General features: G+C 38.7%; 2 long non-coding RNA genes across 2 annotated transcripts; one reads left to right on the top strand and one right to left on the bottom strand.

Moving 5' to 3' along the window:
- Positions 1 to 1,106: 1,106 nt before the first annotated feature.
- LOC125481445 lies at positions 1,107 to 4,227 on the bottom strand. Its single transcript, XR_007261343.1, has 3 exons — positions 4,113 to 4,227; positions 3,952 to 3,991; positions 1,107 to 1,599 (listed from the first exon to the last, which is right to left on the bottom strand). It is a non-coding gene; the product is annotated as an uncharacterized LOC125481445 (long non-coding RNA).
- A 10,087-nt stretch (positions 4,228 to 14,314) lies between these two features.
- Positions 14,315 to 18,253, top strand: LOC125481444. Its single transcript, XR_007261342.1, has 2 exons — positions 14,315 to 14,457; positions 17,379 to 18,253. It is a non-coding gene; the product is annotated as an uncharacterized LOC125481444 (long non-coding RNA).
- The last annotated feature ends 2,041 nt before the right edge of the window (positions 18,254 to 20,294 follow it).

A 20,294-nucleotide genomic window follows, 5' to 3' on the forward strand; every position in this document is an offset into this window, starting at 1 on the left:
AATACTAAGCCACTAGGCCAATGATGTATGCACTGGATTCTCCATGTTCGGATAACAGATTTCTAATCCAAAGACCTCTCCAGGTGAACTGAGCACCAGTTCATTACCTCCACAATCAGGCAAAGACAGACAAGCCAGAGCAGGGCTCTTCAGCCACACAACGTGATGTTTAACAGTTGATTATTATGGTGTAAAGCATTGTCAAATAGAAGGCTGCCATCACCTCAGACAGTGAAGGAAGGCTTCATAGTGGAAAACTAGTATTTTTCTCCTTTTTTATAAATTCACTCGTGGGGTGTGAAAGGCAGTTGTATTATGCATTAGATCTTTAATTTTGAGAATATAAATTTTGAGCTCAAATATTCAATAGCTAAACTTCAGAAAATATTTTTACAGTCCCTCAAGACTTTTTATAGTTCCGTAGTAGGAGGACAAGATTATAGGTTAGATCAGATAGTTCATAGAAATGCATAAAACATCCAATATTAGCAAGCATAATTAGACAAACAACATTTAAGATCAACTTATGGATCTTGCAGTTGATTGTATTCATTGCTGATCTTAAAAGTGGTATGCGAGTACAATGTCAGTTAGCACACAAGATTTATGAGGCAATACGTTTGAGAAGTTTTCTCCAAAGTGATTTACTAACCTATAAACCCCGTGAATATGAAATGCATTTTTGTAAAAGAACATGATCGTACATTTGCAGGTTATGTGAATACAACACAACAGTGTAGTACTACAGGCATTTAAGAAAATCAAGAAAAAGAAAAGCTAGTCAGCTCACCTTGGCGGCTATCTAGAGCTTCCAATGTCACGTATTCTTGCTCTCAATTACAGATAACATAACACAACATTAAACTCGTTACATCGAAAAACATTCAGCCAATATGACCTTGGCCAAATGATGAATTTGTTTTATTCATTTATTCATTTTATTCATGGCTGATCAATTTTATTGCTGGCTGGCCAGCATTTATTATGGTCAGTGGCTATAGGTGTCTTCCTCAGAAGTACAAGCTGGAGGAAATATGAACTTTATGTATCAAGCTAAGGTAGAATAAACTTTGATTTAGTGAGACCATACTACAAACACAAATAGATTAAGTTAGAATGTAGAATTTATTCATTACAGGTACTTGCCTTCAAAGTTTTCCCATTTAACATTCATTAAAGATATATACAGTAATAGATCATCATTGCTAACATGAGATTATACAAAGGCCTGCAGCACTATTTTTTTTCTGATGTTCTTCGACTGTTTGCTGAGGTTGGCAATATTTTCAGAGATACAGTTCCACGGGTACCAACCATGCTTCAATATATCATCCGAACAACCATTCTTCACAGCTAGATGATGAGTGTTGGCAGTCTTGACCATCTTAACTCAACGTGATCTATCCTCAGCAGATATTTATTTACACACTTTAAACCGTGGTAGAAAATTACCAGTGCATATGTATTCCCCTGCATCTCCTCACTAATTTCAGGCAAGCTGAGCTATCTAAATTGTTTCATCTGCAATCCAATTCAAATAGGTTTGCCTGCCTGAGGTACTTACACTGAATTCGTGCTAAAATGGTGATTTGTAGGTCTCTGTTAAGCCAGAAAAAAAATTAAAAGAATTTTTAAAAATATTAAAAATTAAATATAGTAATAAATTATGATCGCCGAGATAAGCCAGATTATAGATCTCAATAAGGACAAACAAGTGAAATATTTTGAGAAAATACTGAACATTACCCAAAATGAACACTAAAATGAGACAAAATAAAAACTGAAAAGAACTGTGGATGCTGTAAATCAGGAACAAAAACAGAAGTTGCTGGAAAAGCTGAGCAGGTCAGGCAGCACGTGTAAAGAGAAAAAATCAGAGTTAAGGTTTTGGGTCTAGTGACCCAAAGGAAGGACCCAAAACGGTAATTCTGATTTTTTTTTCTTCATAGATGCTGCCAGACCTGCTCAGCTTTCCAGCAACTTCTGTTTTTATTACTAAAATGAGACAATTGCTGTTAAGTTTCATGATATATGAAAAGGTTTGGAGATCTGTACTTGACCAATCTGAATGAAACTAGTTGAAAATGATACTATATATTCCCCTTTGGCTTCTGGTTTCTTTCTAATTATAAACTCACCTGCAATAAACTTTTGCAACAAAACCTCAGGAAAGAAAATAATTTAAATAGAAATGTTGCAAACAATATGAAAATCCTGGGATTTGGTAAAGTCAACCATTTTTAAAGATGGTTTCTAGGCAGTGAATGAAAGTCACCAAAAAAAAAAAAAAAACTTAACCTTACGTTCCTTTCGTGCTAAAGGTGCAAAATACAATTTGTTCTTTTTTGATGAAAGGGTGTTAATTCAATTTCTTGAAGACCATACATGCAACTATTTTTCACCATATCAGAAATGAAGGGACCCAATACTGTTCTGTACACTAGTGTTACAGCAGTCTCAACATTACATCTTTTTGCAACAGTGCTCGATCTCTAAACCATAACTGGAAGGGACAATAGCTTATGTCATTATTAATCTTGATCAATGTAATGTTGTAGAAAGAAAGAACACATCATGTATTGAAAAAGATAGGTGATCACAATACTGTATTCCATTTCAATTTGATCCTATGGATAACCATAGTATAGAAGTATCCATACTTACCTAAATTTATTTTACCTACAAAGTTATATTATGATCGAGATGGATATTTCCAATTTTACGCTTTGCCTCTGCTGGAAAACTCAACAACATCATATCATGGAGCATTCTTCGTAGTAAAAAGATTTCTTCAGAAAAAGTGCCACAACACAGTAAGAAAAACCTCAATCTGCACTGCATGAAAAATTAAGGAATGTTTAATTTTTTTAAAATATAAAGCTTTGGTGAAGCCACAACTACAGTGTAGCATCCTGTTCTAATAACACTTCAAGAATGGTGTGGAGGCACTTGAAGAGAGTGCAGTGGGGATATGCAAGACTGCTACGAGGATGTGAAATTTTACAAGATAGGGTTAGAGGAATTGCAATACAAACAGTACAGGTCTGATGATATCTATGGAGAGAGAAACAGTTAACATGTCAAGTCTAGTCCCAGATAAGAGTCATACTGGACTCAAAACATTAACTCTTGTTTCTCTTGCCACAGATTTGACAGACCCGAGTTTCCCAGAACTTTTCATTTCTATTTCAGATCTCCTGTATTAACAGTACATTGCTTTTATTTCATTGGAGATAACAGAGGTTGTTGGAGCGAAAGAATATTTGATAGAGGCATACAAGCTTATGACTGGTTTAGTGCAATAAGATAGTCAAAGGAAAGTGGTTCCTATTAATAACTAGTATACAGATTTAAATTTTGCACAAGATATAGTGGAAATATGAAAAACAATAATTTACACAACAAGTGGCAACATCACAGAATTTACTATCTAGGAAATTGGTGGAAGCAGTGACAATGAATTACTTCCAAAGGAAATTCATGGGAGTGAAGAGAAAAGAGAATTAAACTGGAATTGTTAACAGAAATGCAATTTGCACTGGATGGACCGAATGGTCTCCTTTCGGCAGTTATGATTCTGGGCAGGGGGAAGAGAGGGGTGGGCTAAGAAATTTCACCGTTTTGGAGGGAGGAAGCAAGGGGGGGGGGGTGGTGGTAGAAAGGAAAAAGTGAGGGGGTAGCGAAAGGGTAAGGAGCACAGAAGTCGGATGGACTAAAGCTCCCGGGGGAGGGTGTGGGGCAGTTAGCGCGTGCACAGGTGAAGAGGGTCAGGGCGCGCGCCCCAGGTTGTCGGTTTTGGCGAAAGGTCACTGGGGCGGTGGGGAAGGAGAACGAGGTGCAAACATGAAGGTAAAGGCCGGGGTGAGACTGTAGCGACCTCCTTCGCCCCCTACCCCTCAAAAAAAAAACTGGCGGCACCAGCTTCACCGAGAGAAATATTTATCTACTCACCACTTGATGAGGAGCCTGTCTCCTGAGGTAAACTCTCTCCCTGCGGCAAAGACACTGATGTCAAACTTTAGAACTATATTATGTATGTAAACAAAAATCTAAAATATAAAGGGGACCGAGAAATGTCGCACTGTGTTTCTCTTTCATTTAAACTCACTCACCTCCGTTGAAGTTAAAGTCACGGCCCCGTTCATCATGTTTGATGATAAAGCCGTTAATTTGATTTTTAAATTGAAGCCAAACCGTCGTCTCCTTGCTTACGCTCTGTCTCTTATAATCTGCAAAGTGCCGAATGGCGCTCACTGCGCATGCTCCTCCCGTATCATCACTGTGCGCAAAGTTTATACAGCAGCAAGGTTTTTGTTCTTTTTTATTCAATCGTGGGCGTTGCTGGCTGGACAACATTTATTACTTGTCCCTATTTGTCCCTGATATAGTACAATGTATCCTTGCTGCCATCAGGAAGCTGGTGGTGCATTCACAATTTATGATATTGGCCACCATTGTTTTAGTGATAAGTTTCTGACACCTAGCAAAGCCTCAAAACTATTCTCCTCAGTTTCCTGACAATTAGCTTTTTACTCCCCTGCTTTGAATTGGGTTTCTTTCGGATAAAGGTAGCTTAGTGATATAAAATTCGTCTGAAATATTAAACTCGCTAACAGAGAGATGAGGGAGAGTTACTCAAGTGCAAAAAATTACCAGTGTAAGAAATGAGTCACCTCCGGTATAGATGAAGAGGAGATTATTGTACTTTATATGCAATATCTATGAAAGATAATTGTAAAATTTGTATCAAATACTTTAGCAAAGAGCTAGCACAGCTATGACAGGGTGAATAGACTTCTTTGCTGTAACTGATTCTAAATCAATCACAAACTCAGAAAGGCAGCTTGTAAGAAGTATTCAATTGCCCAATTTCAGAAAATATTTTGACAGTTCCTAATGTTCCTGTAGATTTTAATCTTTTAAGACAACTATTTGCCACATATTCAGGCTTGCTATATACTGTAATAACTGCATTTACTAATATAGAATGTAAATACAGACAAATCTTAATATCATTATATTTTTAAGGTTTGTTTATAAATTTATTTGAACTAATGAATGATGAGTTCTGTACATATTTATATACATTTATAACATATTTATGTAATTTATAACATTACCTTTATTTAAGTCAGTAACATTATCTCAACAATATAAAATTTGAAAAAATTGTGTTCTGAAATAATCTGCACTTCATTTAAACATCTCTGACCAAAGGTGGGTCTTTACCAGTTATTCACCAAACCACTGCAAATTGCCATGATTTCATACAAGTTAGGAGGGGAAGAAGGCCTTTACTCTATTACATCTGAAACAAGGATCAAACCCTGTGCAGTTGGCATTAACTTAAGCAACGCACTAGCCATCCAGTCAATTGAGCTCCTGTTATGCGTTTATACATAACATAGAATGATGTGGCAATATAATCAGTGGCCTTACAATTATTAGTCTGCTATTCAATATCACGGATGTCCCAGTTAATAAACACAGAAAGTACTGGAGAAACACAATAGATCCGGCAAATTAAATTAAATTAAATTAAAACAAAGAACTGAAGACCTGAAATGAAAAATGAAATTTCTGGCAAATCTCAGCATGTCTGGCAGCACATGTGGAAAGAAAGCAGAGTTAACGTTTTGAGTCCAATGACCCTGCTTCAGAACAAATAATTGATTGCTGCCAGCCACTATTTACTACACTCTGCCATGATATCTGTTTCAAGTTCAAAAACAAATGCATATTTCTGATATAAGTCTTATATCTTTCTGAAAATGAAGCTATCCAAATATATTTCATAGAAATTTTTAATAACAATGCATTATTCCCAATTACATAATCAATGGTTATCCCTAAACCAACAAAGCAAAAACAGATTATCTAGTCATTATCACATTGCTGTTTGAAGGGACTTTCTGTGCACATATTGGCAGTTGTGTTACCTAAATGTGAGTCTTGTTTTTACAAAGGCAGAATGAAGAATGAGACTATTTTCTATCACAATACTGAATGAACACAAGGTGATTGACACTAAGCCCTGACTTCATATTGCACCAGTTCAGCATGGGTCATAGCAAGTTGACTAACTGGCAGGCAACAGCAGGGCATCTAGTGGTTTGGCAGTAATAGAAGAATGAATGCTGTCATCCTGATAAAAGTCAGCAGTTTAGTGCCCCATGTAGCCACTCTGCAGACTGGTACAGCTCAGCAATTTGAACAACGTGATGGAGGAGAGATGTTTGGACAGTTGTGGCATTCTGCTAGTTCTTTGAACACTGGTAAACTTGCATGACAGCAAACCAAAGTTGAATGAGAGCAGGCTGAGTTGACGCAGCCAAATTGATCTTACATGGCTTTAGTTTGGGCTTCTACCAATATATTAGCTTCTGCCTCCCTGCAATGGAAGCTGAGACTTAGGCCATCTGATGTGTTATCATGGGTGGGATTGCAAATGTTCTATTTCATTTTGCCTCCATTTCCAGGCTGGAAGGAATGGGTTCCAACCTCTGCAAAGTCAATTCCATACTTCTCCATGTTCCTTAATATTGCATCAAGCACTTCAGTGTGCATAGCCAACAGTTGTCTTCTGGAGCCTGTGTAAGGAGCCACAGAATTTTCCTTTCTGCAGTATAAACTGGAATCAAAGTTGGACTTGTATATGGTTGAAATAGCAACAGATTTTTGTGACTTGGAAAAATCAAGTGATTTGATTTGATTTATTACTGTCATGTTTACCAAGGTAGGACTGACCTATCTCCTCCCTATCTCCCCACCTACACTCACCTTTACTGCCTCCATCCCCGCCTCTTTGACCTGTCTGTCTCCTCTCCACCTAACTTCTCCTCTATCCATCTTCTATCTGCCTCCTCCTCTCTCCCTATTTATTTCAGAACCCCCTTCCCCTCCCCCATTTCTGAAGAAGGGTCCAGGCCCGAAACGTCAGCCTTCCTGCTCCTCTGATGCTGCTTGGCCTGCTGTGTTCATCCAGCTCTACACCTTGTTATCTCAGATTCTCCAGCATCTGCAGTTCCTACTATCTATGTAATCCTTTGATTGGTTCAACTACAGTTTGTTACAGATCTGTAAGTGTGCAGCAGCCAGAAACCTCCAGAGCTGGTAAACGGAAAACATTTTTCTCTCCTTTCTCCCAGAAGATCTGAAAAGAAGGAAAAACCAAGAAACTCAGAAAAAACTAATACAAGGAAAGACCTTAGTCCACCAGATCAATTACTGAAGTGAAGAACAACCATCACTTTATAAACAACAGCCTATCATTATGATAAAGCCAAAAACAACTGTGAGAGACAATTTAACCCTCCCTTGAGATCTGGATATTTGATCTTCAGAATTTTATTTTATTCCTGTCGATATTTTCCTGCCCATTCCTACCCAGTGAAATTGCCTGCAAGATTAGTTGGAATATGGGCAAAGCATCTGGGACTGGTGAAAATGCAAAGGATGCTTGGCACATCAGTTGGTGAATCACTTAATTTAGCAAGGATTCAATTACGGTTGAAGCAGTTTGAATGTGAAAAAGAATTAAGGCAGTTTGAGATAGAAAAGGAATTTAAAAAGCAGGGGGTGGAGATGTGAAAGTTTGAACTTCAATTTCAGAGAGAAGTGATACAGAAAGAACAAAGAGAGAAAAATACAGTTCTGAGGAAGGGTCACCGGACCCGCAACGTTAACTCTGATTTTTTTCTTCACATGCTGCCAGAACTGCTGAGCTTTTCCAGCAACTTTGTTTTTGTTTCTAGTCAATAATGGCCTTTGTCAAAAATAAAGATAGCTCCTTTTTTTTCAACTGATGCACTTTAACCCATGACTGTATTAAAAGCCACAGGAACTAATGAACTTCTTTCACTGAAGAACAACACAGTTTCCCTCCAGTTAATGTAGTGAAAGCTAAAATGTGAATAAACGGGATAAGGGGGGAGTATATCATAGTTCGGTTGTACAAAGTACAACCAAAGTTTGACTTGTCTCAAACAGTTGTAGTTATAAAGAAAGCCCACGGAGTTGCTCCTAGATAATTTGGTGGGAGTTTGCCTATAATCACAGAAAGTCCGAGTGAGGTTAAAGGACAGTTCTCAGTATTGTTTCAACATGTGTAGTGAGGAAAGGAATAGCTAAACAAAATCCATAAGCAGAGGTAAGAGTAATATCACAAATAGATGTCAGAATAGGCAAAATTTTCTTTAAAGATGGGATGATTCAAAAGAGGTGTTTATCATGCCTTCGCCAGTTGAAGCTGAGAAAGCAGATCCAGAGTTAATAAAGTTAACACTGTCAGATCACACTTAAAGTTGGGTTGAAGGAGAACTGAAGTATTATTATATTCGAATTGGAGTTCTGATAAGGAAGTGGATACACCCTCATAGAGCTGCAGATAAGGAAAGACCATTTGTTCATCAGATCATGTCACTGCCTGAAATCATTAGATATTACAAGTAGCACAGGACATGTATGGATATTGAAAACTCAGACATTTTCCCTGGTCAAGACTTCATAAGGACATAGTGCAGTTCTGTAACACATACTATTTATGTCAAGTAGTAGGAAAGCCTAAACATGTAATCAAACTGGCACTTTTAATATCCATATCAGCTTCTGAAGAATTATTCAGTCCAAGTTAATAGATTGTCTAGGACCATTATGAAAAATGCATGTTACCAGTATGTCCTTACAATTATGGATGTAACAACGCAATTTCCAGAAATTACAGCTAAAGTAGAAACATTAACTCAGTTATGTCTTGACTTGTTATGGATACCAATTAAAATACAATTAGATCTAAGTTATTAGGTCTAAAACTTTAGGTCTAAAATGTTTCAGGCCAAAAGAAAGCATTTTGATATAAAACAGTTGAAGTCCATTGTCTATCACCTGTAAACGCAGGAAGCTTTGGAGAAATACTACTTTTAAAGCAATAATTGAAATGTATTGTCACCAATGCTCATAGGATTGGGGCAAAGGATTAGAATCCTTAGTATTTGCTACCAGAGATTCCTGGAATTAATCTCCTGGGTTTAGACCATTCAAATTGATCTATGGTCATGAGATAAATGGACTGTTAAAATCAATTGAGGAGAAGTTTAGAAACACTGACTTTGAAAACTCCTCAGGCAAAGTAGACAAATATTTCAAATGGGAAACAAATTGTTAATGTTACACCTTTACAAAGTGAACCACTGAAACTTATTCAGTGATCAGTACAAGTTAATTAGGTGGTTTAGTACAGAATCTGGTAGATACTCCTGATCAGAGGAGGCTGAAACACTTAGGTCACACAAATATGTTAAAGCAATATTATTGTAGGGAGGAAGATGAGAAAGAGCAAGTATTTCAGATGGTAAGAGTAGTAGAGGGTTTCAGGGAGAGGAAGGTAGAAGATAGTTTACAAAGCAAACCTCCTCCAATTCACTAGCTTATACTGTATTGAAATACTGAAACAATTAATATATTTTCATACTTAAGGAACAGTAATGGGGAGATCTAATAAGGTTATTTATGAAATATAAGGATATTTCTAGAGATACAACTGGATGTACTGTTGCAAACATATCCCGGGTGAGATTCCCCAAAATGTTTAAATTCCCAACAGGATACTCTAAACTGTTAAATTCCCAACTGAGTCTCTTCTTCTTTAATCAATTTAAGATGGCACCGACACAGGGCGACTCTTTGTGTGCTCTGTACAGCAGATTTTATTCTCACATTTCCTATAATCGTTCTGCATTTTTAAACCTCACCTACTTTGCAGCCATAAATTTGTATTTCTCGCTCTGTTCTATCACCTTATGATCTTTGCACAGTGTGATTTGCCTGTACTGCATGCAAAACAAAATTTTTCACTGTACCTAGATACATGTGACAATAATAAATCAAATCAAATCAACCATTTTCTCATTTTGCAGCAAGGTTAATATAAAAAGCATTCCTTTTATACACTTTTCTCCAGACCATACGAACTTAGGTTTTAAAAAGAGGCAACTTAACCAGGATATTTTGATGTAACAAAAAGAGTGAATTTGTTACTTACTGTATGTAAGAAGAATACTAATACAGTGCACATACACATGGATTAGAAATGAGTGGCAAGTCCAACAAGATAATAATTTTTAAAAAAGTTATATAGACCAGACTCTGAGTTATTCACAAAGAGCAGATAGCTGAACATGGTGGGCGTTGAGAGGTTACTGGTAGCATTCACGTAGGTAGTTGAACAGTTGGTTTCAAGATCCTTAGTTTTGCAAGTTGGTTGAAATTCAGTGCTTGTGATTTCTTTTGACACTGATTGAATTCCAGCACTCAGAGTGAGAGGGAGTTCTTTTGTTGTTGCGTTTCTTTTGTGTGGTTTGCAGAACTCTTGGATGGTCTTTACCTGAAATACAAGGGTGACTAAGGTGTAGTTCTTCAACCATGACCTTCACGGTATGCTAACAATCAATCATAGGCTAGTACAGTGAGAACGTTTAGTCCCGCATTCCAGTAGAGATGAAAATTTAGAGGGAATATCACAAAATGTGTCTGCAGTTTGGGACCTAATCTGTTGAGCCAAGGGTCATCAGTAGCCCCTTCGGTTGTATTCGTAGTCAGAAAAGATCATAGTGAAATCTTTTTGACTTGCTTCTTCCTCCCTTTTGAAGGGCTATTGTTTTAAGTTCCCTTCATATCTTTTGGTGTGAATTTCTGTGTATTTCTCCCTCCAAACAGCCACTTAATTTCTATCCACAATCATTTTGTATCACTTCTTATACTTTTCCACAAAAGTTGATAGCTTGTCATTTATTTAGAACTTGGTGTCTCTGTGCCTATTTTGGACAACTGTTTGTAAGCCAGTAATAAACCAAAGGTATGCTTCTCTTCTGTAAAGTACAATCTCTTATGTTTGTTTGTTTTTTTCAGAAGTACCTGATTGATATATTTATTCCTGATTTGTCTTCCTGAAGAAGACTAGCTCTTACACCGATATCACTTGCATCAATAGCTATTTTAAATACTTACTTAAAGCTTGGAGCTACAAGCTCAAACTCATTTGTTAAAATGGCCTTCAGGTTTTTAAGACCAGTTGGGCATTTTTCAAGCCATACTACTTTTGCATTTTTTCTGTAGTAGTTCTGAAAATGATTCAGCTACAGCACTGAACTTTGTTTCAAATCTTTACTACAAACCACACATTCCCAGTAACCTCAGGATTTCCTATTTTGTTGTGGTAATGGGGAACTGTATTATTGATTTTATCTTTGGGGCATTAGGCAGTACTTGTCCTTGACCTACTCCATGTCCTAGGTAGGTTATTTGTTAGCTAACTGTATTTTCCAGAACAGCACTTCCATTTGCTTCAATGCGTTTCCCAGGTGTCACCATACAATGAGTATTTGTCTAAGTAGACTACACAATTCTGTGTGCCTCATTTATCTGTTCCATCAGCCTATGAAAAATGACAGGAACACTTGAGTGTGAATGACATAATTTGACACTGGTATTGCCTGTGTGGAGTTACAAAGGTGGCGATTTCCTTTACAGGAGCAGTCAAGGATACTACGGCTAACCTTTAAGTAATTTATGTTGGTAATGTAGATGACTTTTCCTATCCTATATATCTGCAATCATCAAGCCGAGGTATTGGGTAGAAATTGTCTCTGGTCGCTATTAACATTTTAGTCAGCAGAGACTTGTGGGGCTGTTGGCTTGAGTATGTGCACAACCAGCTGTTGCTGCTAGATTCCAACATGTAGTTGATCTTCTCCCAAGCCAGCTTTTCTGGGCCTAACTGAAATATGTGGTTTTATGGACAAGGCCACTCTCACAGCCAGACTTGACTCTACAGATGTCTTTAAATGAGGTTAGCAACCTCATTAAGTTGTTCACTATTTTGCACCTAATTGAGGGAATAAGGAGTCAGTATTTCAGTATTGGTTATCTAGGTTATAGGGGCTTCAGTGTGGGCCTCATCCACATCTCCCTCTAGTTCATGCAGTTACCCTACATCCTCTAAGTTAGTAGCAATGGACAGGACAATACCTGCTTGTCCCCTTCTTGGTGTGATATTGCTTTATCATGTTGTATTTGTTATCTTTCCCGCCTTACCTGGGGTCTCAGTCAAGTAATTCACTTCCCTCAGTTTCTTTGATACTCAATAGAAGCCACTAAACTAGGTTTTTAAGCGTCCAATTTATGTTAGTACTCGCTAGTACGAGTACCAACATAATTTCGTGGATGATAGGTTTGGGTCATGGCATGTTTATTTGCTTTTCATTTCATCACTGTTTGGAAGAGTTGCAAGTGTTCTCGGGATACTTCACAGGATGGGGAGAGTCACTTTTGGAAGGTCAATACGGAGACTTCCTCCTTCTATACTAGAAAGCTCTGCTAATTAATTTCAGAGACCCTTCCACTTGGCGGGCATAAACTGATTCAAATAGAGTAAACTCAGTGGACACATTGGCTGAGTCCTTCATAGCAAACCGAAGAAGATATAGTCCTTTATCCTAGTTGTGGGGGTACTCATGGCAGTATGCCTTGATCATTGTTTTTGTGGTCTGGTGTTAGAATTCTGGTGCCCCTGTGACTGCTGATCGTACACTAAAGATTTCAGCTGAGTCGCACCCAGGTTACCCAAAACATTTTGCAATATTTTGCACATGAAGTTTCAGACCTGGTCCAACGGGATCTTGATGGGCAGACTATACCGGGTGAAGAATTGAGTCAATTCCCTCTTCTCTGTTTTGGTGGTTATGGTTCTCAGCTGAACAGCCTCTGGAAAATGGGTGGCCATGTCCGTGATGGTAAGATTTTACAACTAAACCCTTTTGTTTTGGACAGGTGTCCCACACAGTTCATTAAACCTTGCTGAATGGTTCCCTAAAAGACGGTGTGCGAACCATAAGTGTGGCGCAGGTCTTATTTTAATTTAGGTTTCTCCAACAAACTGGCAAGTGTGGCAAGTCCTGCGGAACCTTATTATATCCTCATAGAGTTGTGACCAGTAAAAATGCTGGCTGATGCGAGTTTGGGTTTTAAGTGAAATGGTATACCCAAACATAGGGCTTTTGTGTGCTAGATGTAATATTTCACCTCAGTACTTTGGCAGTACCACTACCTAGTGGATCACTGCTCTGTCCTCATTTGCAGGTCTATGAGGGTGGTTTCCATATCTTCATTAGCAGCCAATTTCTAATATAATAGCATTCAGGAACTGCTTCTGCCTCAGCTTCGACATGAACAGTCTAAGCTATTGTTTTTGACAATTGATCAGCTTGTTGGGCTGCTACAAAAAAAAGATTTTTTTATTATGTCATTGGTGAGTTCAGATTCCTTAAAAAAAAGTTTCAGATAACTGGACTGGTTGGTCTCCTGCTTGCAGTAGACTCATATTCTACTGGCTGAACTTGTGTGGCTATACAATGTGTGATCACATAGTCAGGGAAAATGCCAGACATTTTCTCATGCAAATGTTTGGTCTCCCTGGTGTTAATTAGCTCCCCAGAGATGCCTGGGGATGTTAATACCTTTGATTCGAGCAGGTCATTGCCGAGGAACAGATTGAACATGTCCAAAATCAAAATGAGGTCAAGCCCACAGTCACTGGCCCTGACATAAGGTCGCACTCCAGATGTCCCCTGTTTAAAAACTGTACCATTCTTATTTTTCTATAATTTTGACTTTTGACTGAAATTAGAAAATAGCTGGTGCGGGGAATTAGCTCAAATGGTAGAGCGCTCGCCTAGCATGCGAGAGGTAGTGTAATGGACATTCTCCACTTTGGTTTGGGGTGGCACAGTGGTTAGAACTGCTGCCTCACAGCACCAGGGTTCGATTCTTGTATTTGATTCCACCCTCGGGTGACTGTCTGTGTGGAGTTTGCATGTTCTCCCCATGTCTGTGTGGGTTTCCTCTGGGTGCTTCTGTTTCTTCCCACAGTCCAAAGATGTGCAGGCTAGGTGGATTGGCTATGCGAAATTGACCGTAGTGTTCAGGGATGTGTAGATTAGGTGGGTTATAGTGGGATGGGTCTGGGTGGGATGCTCTGACGTTTGGTGTTAACTTGTTGGGCTGAAGGGCCTGTTTCCACACTGTAGGGATTCTATGATTAATGATGAAAAGCCAATGATTGTTGAAGGATTGCTATACTTTTTAAAAGCATGTTACCAGACTTTCATTATAGGTGCTGTTTGCACAGCTGTTGGTTCAAGTAGTAGGGAAAGCCTAGTTATAGACAAGCTGGAGCCACAAATGGAGATTGGGTAAGCAAATAAGTAGCTGATTGGTTGTTATCTGTGACAATGACTTACTGCTTGACAACGATGTGTGATTGGATCCCAGCTGAATAGCTTGGAGATATGTTTTTTTGAGTCAGAGGCCATCAGCCCTCTGGAAGCAAAGGAACTGTTTATGCTTAAGTTAAAAACTACCTCAAACCTGAAGATAGCAGTTTATTTCTTCTCAGCAGTTACTGTAAGTCATGAATTTTAATTAATAAGTCAGAGACTTTTATTCATATAAGATAAAGTGGGTTCAACTCCTACCACTTCAAATTTAGGTCATACTAGTAGTCAATTGCAGTAAAATTTCCCTGCACTTATACTCCAAACCCCTTGAAATAAGGACCAAAATTCCAGGACTGAAATTGAGTGTGACATCCTGTTCCACTCTCCACCACTATTAACAGAAATTTGCATGTGCAGAGTAGCATAATATCCAAGGTTCTAGGAGGCTCCTGACATCCTTGGAGGTGAACTCTAACATTACTTCACATCTTCAAGGGATGAACAGGAAAAATAAGAACAGGAAAAATAAAAACAGAAAGGCACCATTGATTGAACACAAATACCAGTATTTGAGGAAGAGACTTCCTTCACCACCTAGACATGAAATCTATAGTCTATATTTTAACAATGGGTGCCTGACAGCTTGGTCAGTAAGTTTCCTGTCAAGGACAACAGTTTCTGTCCCTACTGGAAAGAGATTGTGCTGTTTGCTCCTCCATTCCTATTAGCACTTGCTGCTCACTCATGTTAAATCCAAAATGATATATCTAGATGAGTGTTTTGGAAAGGTAAAATAGCATTATTGTGATTGTGAGTGAATCAGATGGGTGAATGGTCTATCAGAAGATACCAGGTTGTTCATTGAATGTTTTGTACTGTGAGCACCTCTAAGCAATGTCTTAGAAAAATTGTATAACTTTAATTTATAGTCTGGAGGCTCAATTGTTTACGTGCTTTGTGAGATTCGTAGAATCATAGAATCCCTACAGTGTGGAAACAGGCCCTTCGGCCCAGCAAGTCCACGCTGAACTTAAGAGCATCTCACCCAAACCCGTTCCCTCTATAAACCCACCTAATCTACACATCCCTGAACACTGGACAATTTAGCATGGCCAGTCCACCTAGCCTGCACATCTTTGGACTGTGGGAGGAAACCGGAGCACCTGGAGGAAACCCACGCAGACACGGGGAGAATTTGCAAACTCCACACAGACAATCGTCCAAGGGTGGAATCGAACCCAGGTCCCTGGCACTGTGAGGCAGCAGTGCTAACACCGTGCCAGCCATTGTAGAACCCTTGAGATAGAGATGGGGATTAGTAGTTTAGTGCATTAGTATGTGTGCACCAACAAAGTGAGGCAGGTGTGTTAAACTCAAATAGGAAATACTACAAGACTGTTGGAAACTGAGTTTAAGAAACACATGAGATAACAAGGTCTAGAGCTGGATGAACACAGCAGGCCAAGCACCATCAGAGGAGCAGGAAAGCTGACGTTTCGGGCCTAGACCCTTCTTCAGAAATAGGGGAGGGGAAGGGGGTTCTGAAATAAATAAGGAGAGAGGGGGAGGCGGTTAGAAGATGGATAGAGGAGAAGATAGGTGGAGAGGAGACAGACAGGTCAAAGAGGCAGGGATGGAGCCAGTAAAGGTGAGTGTAGGTGGGGAGTTAGGGAGGGGATAGGTCAGTCCAGGGACGATGGACAGGTCAAGGGGGCAGGATGAGGTTAGTAGGTAGGAGAAGCAGGTGGGAGGAGGGGAGAGGTGGGAGGAAGGACAGGTTAGGGAGGCGGGGACAAGCTGGGCTGGTTTTGGGATGCAGTTGAGGGAGGGGAGATTTTGAAGCTTGTGAAGTCCACATTGATACCATTGGGCTGTAGGGTTCCGAAGCGGAATATAAGGTGCTGTTCCTGCAACCTTCGGGTGGCATCATTGTGGCACGGCAGGAGGCCCAGGATGGACATGTCGTCTGAGGAATGGGAAGGGGAGTTGAAATGGTTCGCGACTGGGAGGTATAGTCGTTTAGTGCGAACCGAGCGTAGGTGTTCCGCAAAGCGGTCCCGAAGCCTCCGCTTGGTTTCCCTGATGTAGAGGAGGCCACAACGGTAACAGCGGATACAGTATACCACATTAGCAGATGTGCAGGTGAACATTGCTTGATGTGGAAAGTCTTCCTGGGGCCTGGGATGCAGGTGAGAGGGGGAGATGGACCAAATGGCCTCTTCTCACTGTATGATTCTATGATTCTCAGACTCTCCAGCATCTGCAGTTCCTACTATCACTTAAGAAACACATGAGTTTCTGAAATTAAAGTAATAGTATGTTGAGTTTGATTTAGGTGTCTCAGGGAGAGATACCAGCTGACGAAAAAGCATCTTGTCCTTGTCAGAAGGAAACCTATCACGACTGTGAGCAAGAAGACATGGTGTGAAACAAGTGATACATTTTTGTTGGGGTTTTGGTGTTTGTAAGGATACCCCTAGGATAAAGGGTATAGTGTGAGTTTAAATCCTTTTGTGTTTGAAATGCAACTTTTCCAATATTTTTTCTCATGCAATAATATAGTTTTTTTTTGTTGAATAAATATTTTATTCCATGTCTTAAAAGTACACCAGTGGACTCTTGTAAATGATCTCCACAGTTAAATAAAAACAAAGTTAGGACTATCAAGCAAGTGCAGGATTGAAATTGGCAAACATTTTTTAATCAAAAGCCTGTGATTTCTTTGAGAAACAAGAATGTGAAGGTGCTAGCATCGGAATATGAGTTGCTGTGAAGTATATTTCAGCGGTTGAAATTTTCGAATGGTTTTTGCTGTTGCTTGGACTTTTCTGGGACACACAAACTGTACCAAGGACTTATTTGCAATTTTTGACTAATATTAAACTGAAAGAGTTTGTGGGTAAATTGAAGATAGAAATAAATGCAGATCTTGCAAAGGTGATATGGTTAAAGTAATACCCAGCATTTAGAACTAAAAGGAAACAAACCTTAAATTGATGTATCACAGCTAGAAGTAACTAAGGTTCAGGGGTAATTGGAAAAAAATTCTTTAATTGGAGGAAAAAGAAAGAAATGAAAAAAGTGTATTTTTTCCTACTTTCTTTCCAGTGCACAAGAGCAAAAGCAAAACTGGATTTATAAAGAGTTGGCAAGGGAGAAGAAAGAGAAAAGGAAAATGAAATAGATGGAAAAGCTGAACTTGGAAGAAAGGAGAAAGAAAATGGAAGACAAATGGAAATGTGAAAATTTGAAACCCATAAAGAAAAATTGGACAATGGATTTGGCTAAAGAAAAGTATATAAGAAAGGGGAGATAGTAATTTGATTTAACTAAAAGTCTTCATTTAATGCATCAATTTACAGAGGATGGACTTGAATGATAACTGAATGTTGAAATGGCTGAACTTTAGCATTACATAGCGTTCTGATAGTTATAGCTATGAACGTGTACACCAGTCGGCAGATTATGAAGCTGTGAAAGGGCAATGCTCATAAGCTTGTCCCTGAATTAAAATTTAGGACTGTAAAATGAAACATAATCAGACATCTGTTGAATTTGTGAAAGAAAATTAAATGATGTGTGATGAGTGGCTTCAATCACTGAAGTTAGAACAAAAAGAGAATGAAGAGAAGTAATGATTATGAAAGATTTCCAAAAGTATTTCATTAAGGCCCTGGCCAAGAATCCCCACTTTGTTACATTTCTAATTGGGATGCCACAAAGTGTTAGACTCCTGGGAGGGATGTACTGGTTCCCATTCTTTATTCCATCCTCATTTGGTTGCAAAGGATAACTTAAAAAGGATCCCTTTCTTTGTGGATACCTTCTCCCCTGACCCAAATGAACAAGTGTTTTAAAAGGACACAATTTAACCAGCTTTCCTGAATTAACAAAGCATGAAGTTTATTAATTATTAAATGAAAAAAGAATTAATAACACAACACACATACAGACAGCTTAGAAATAAGATGGGAGTCCAAAAGGATAACATTTTACAAAAGAGACACATGGATCACTCTCTGATTTGTTTGAGAAGAGTGGATGGTTGAAAATTATGGCCATTGCAACTTTACAACCATTTTTAATGGAGGTTAACAGTAACAGTAACACTAACATTGGTAGTTGAACAATTTAATTTTTTGAACTTATTGTTTTGTAGGCTGATTGAAGTTCCTTTGTAATAATTACTTTTTTTTTAAAAACTGATTTGTAGTTCTTAAAGTGAGAGGGTCTTCCTTTTGCCTGGCTGCTGGCAAGTTGACTTCTAGCACTCAGCATGAGAGCAGGTCTTTAGCTGATAGAGGTAAGTAGGGAATAATTCTTTAACTTGCTATGAAGGTCACAGTTGATGCTCAAACCCGGTTGGTAACTCAAGAAATTTCAGTTCCACTCCAGAAAACTCCCAGGTGGTTGAAACTGGCTCTTTAACCTATTTGTGTTTTTGCTTTGAAGAACACACAAATGTATTTGTAGTTTAGGACATAGTCTGTCGAAGGTAGCTTGCTGTTGAGCAGGGAGTTGTCAGCCTCTCATTATCTATGTATTCACAAGGGATCACAGTTTGAAATTCCCATTAGTCCAATATGTTTTTACGCCAATTATTTTGTTTCTGTGGTAGTCCTCTTTCAGAAAACATGTTTCTATAATTTATATCCATCTCTAAATATTTCCATACATCTGGAAAAACAAATTTTTAGGTTTTTTTTAACACAATTAACCTGCCCACTGGTCGTCGTTAAGCTCAGTGATACAGACTGTATGCCTAAAGTACACCAATTTTCCTGTAGGTGGCAATGTAACACTGGGGTTCGCCTATGACAGTATAACTGAAACATGCAGCTGCTGAAAGTAGTTAGACATTAGTTGTCTAACAACTACCTAATTTCCAATCAGATTTGTTGCAGAGTAAGTGAGAAGGAAGCTTGGGTGTGGGCCTCACCCCTAGGATTGGCAAACTATCCCTTGAAACCTTAACAAATTCAATCCAATGTGTATTTAGGTTTCTTAACTGCCATTTTGGCCTGTTTAATTTCATGTGTCTGGCAGTTTGCAAAGAACTTTTTCTTTAAAACTCTGTTTCCTCATTAAAGGATAAATCTTAAATCAGATGTGGCACACAATGGACTCATTCAACCAGTATTAAGATGAGTTAACAACTTAAGATAAATAGAAATTAATGGGAACTCAGCATTAAAATTTATGCAATTCTGAAGGCTTCATAATATACACATTTTATGATTTACATAGGGAAAGACCTTGAACATTCAGCAATTTGGGTAATAATTCTTTGAGGTTTTATTTTTGAGACACAGGTATTTGTGAATATTTCCTTACGTACAAAGAAAACAATGAGCAAGTTCTTTCAGGACAGAGGAGGTCATCACTAATGTGCTTCATAGAATCAGAATGGATACAGCCCATTAGGAGGCCATTTGGCACACTGAGTCTGTGAATAAAGGGATTCTGGTCAGTTTGCAAACCCCACTGTTATCCACATGGGAAGCAAGAATCTCAAATCTGTTAGACAGGCTCAAGTGCTGAGACTCCTTGATCCTGGATTCCTCTACCTGCTTTGCTTGTAGAACACCCACTTGTTCCTGACCACTGACCGAATTCAAGTAGTTAATCGAAGGGGTGTGACTGCCTCCTGAAACACTGTCCAGGTAATTCTGCCCCTCCCTGGTGTGTTGTAGTGTTTGAAGCTCAGACTCCAGCTCGTTAATTCTGAGCCCGAGTTCCTTGAGCAACCACCACTTGCTACAGAAGTCACTCTGAACAAGAATGGTTCCAACAACTAACTCATCATTCATCATCTGGCCTTGCATCTCTATTTATTTCTTAATTTGATTTTTAAAAATTTCGTACTGGTCTTTTAGGTTGTAACCTTTAAATACTTCCCCTATTTACCTTCAATCTGGAAGTAACCTGTAATAGTCAAAATAGTAGCTATTACCAACCAATGAAGAGCGATAGATCTAATCTGCTCAGTCTCTGGAATTTAGAAGAATGGAAGGAAATCTAATT

Source organism: Rhincodon typus, unplaced genomic scaffold (assembly GCF_021869965.1).
Source record: "Rhincodon typus isolate 14 unplaced genomic scaffold, sRhiTyp1.1 hic_rhity00002187, whole genome shotgun sequence".
Classification (NCBI taxonomy): Eukaryota; Metazoa; Chordata; class Chondrichthyes; order Orectolobiformes; family Rhincodontidae; genus Rhincodon; species Rhincodon typus.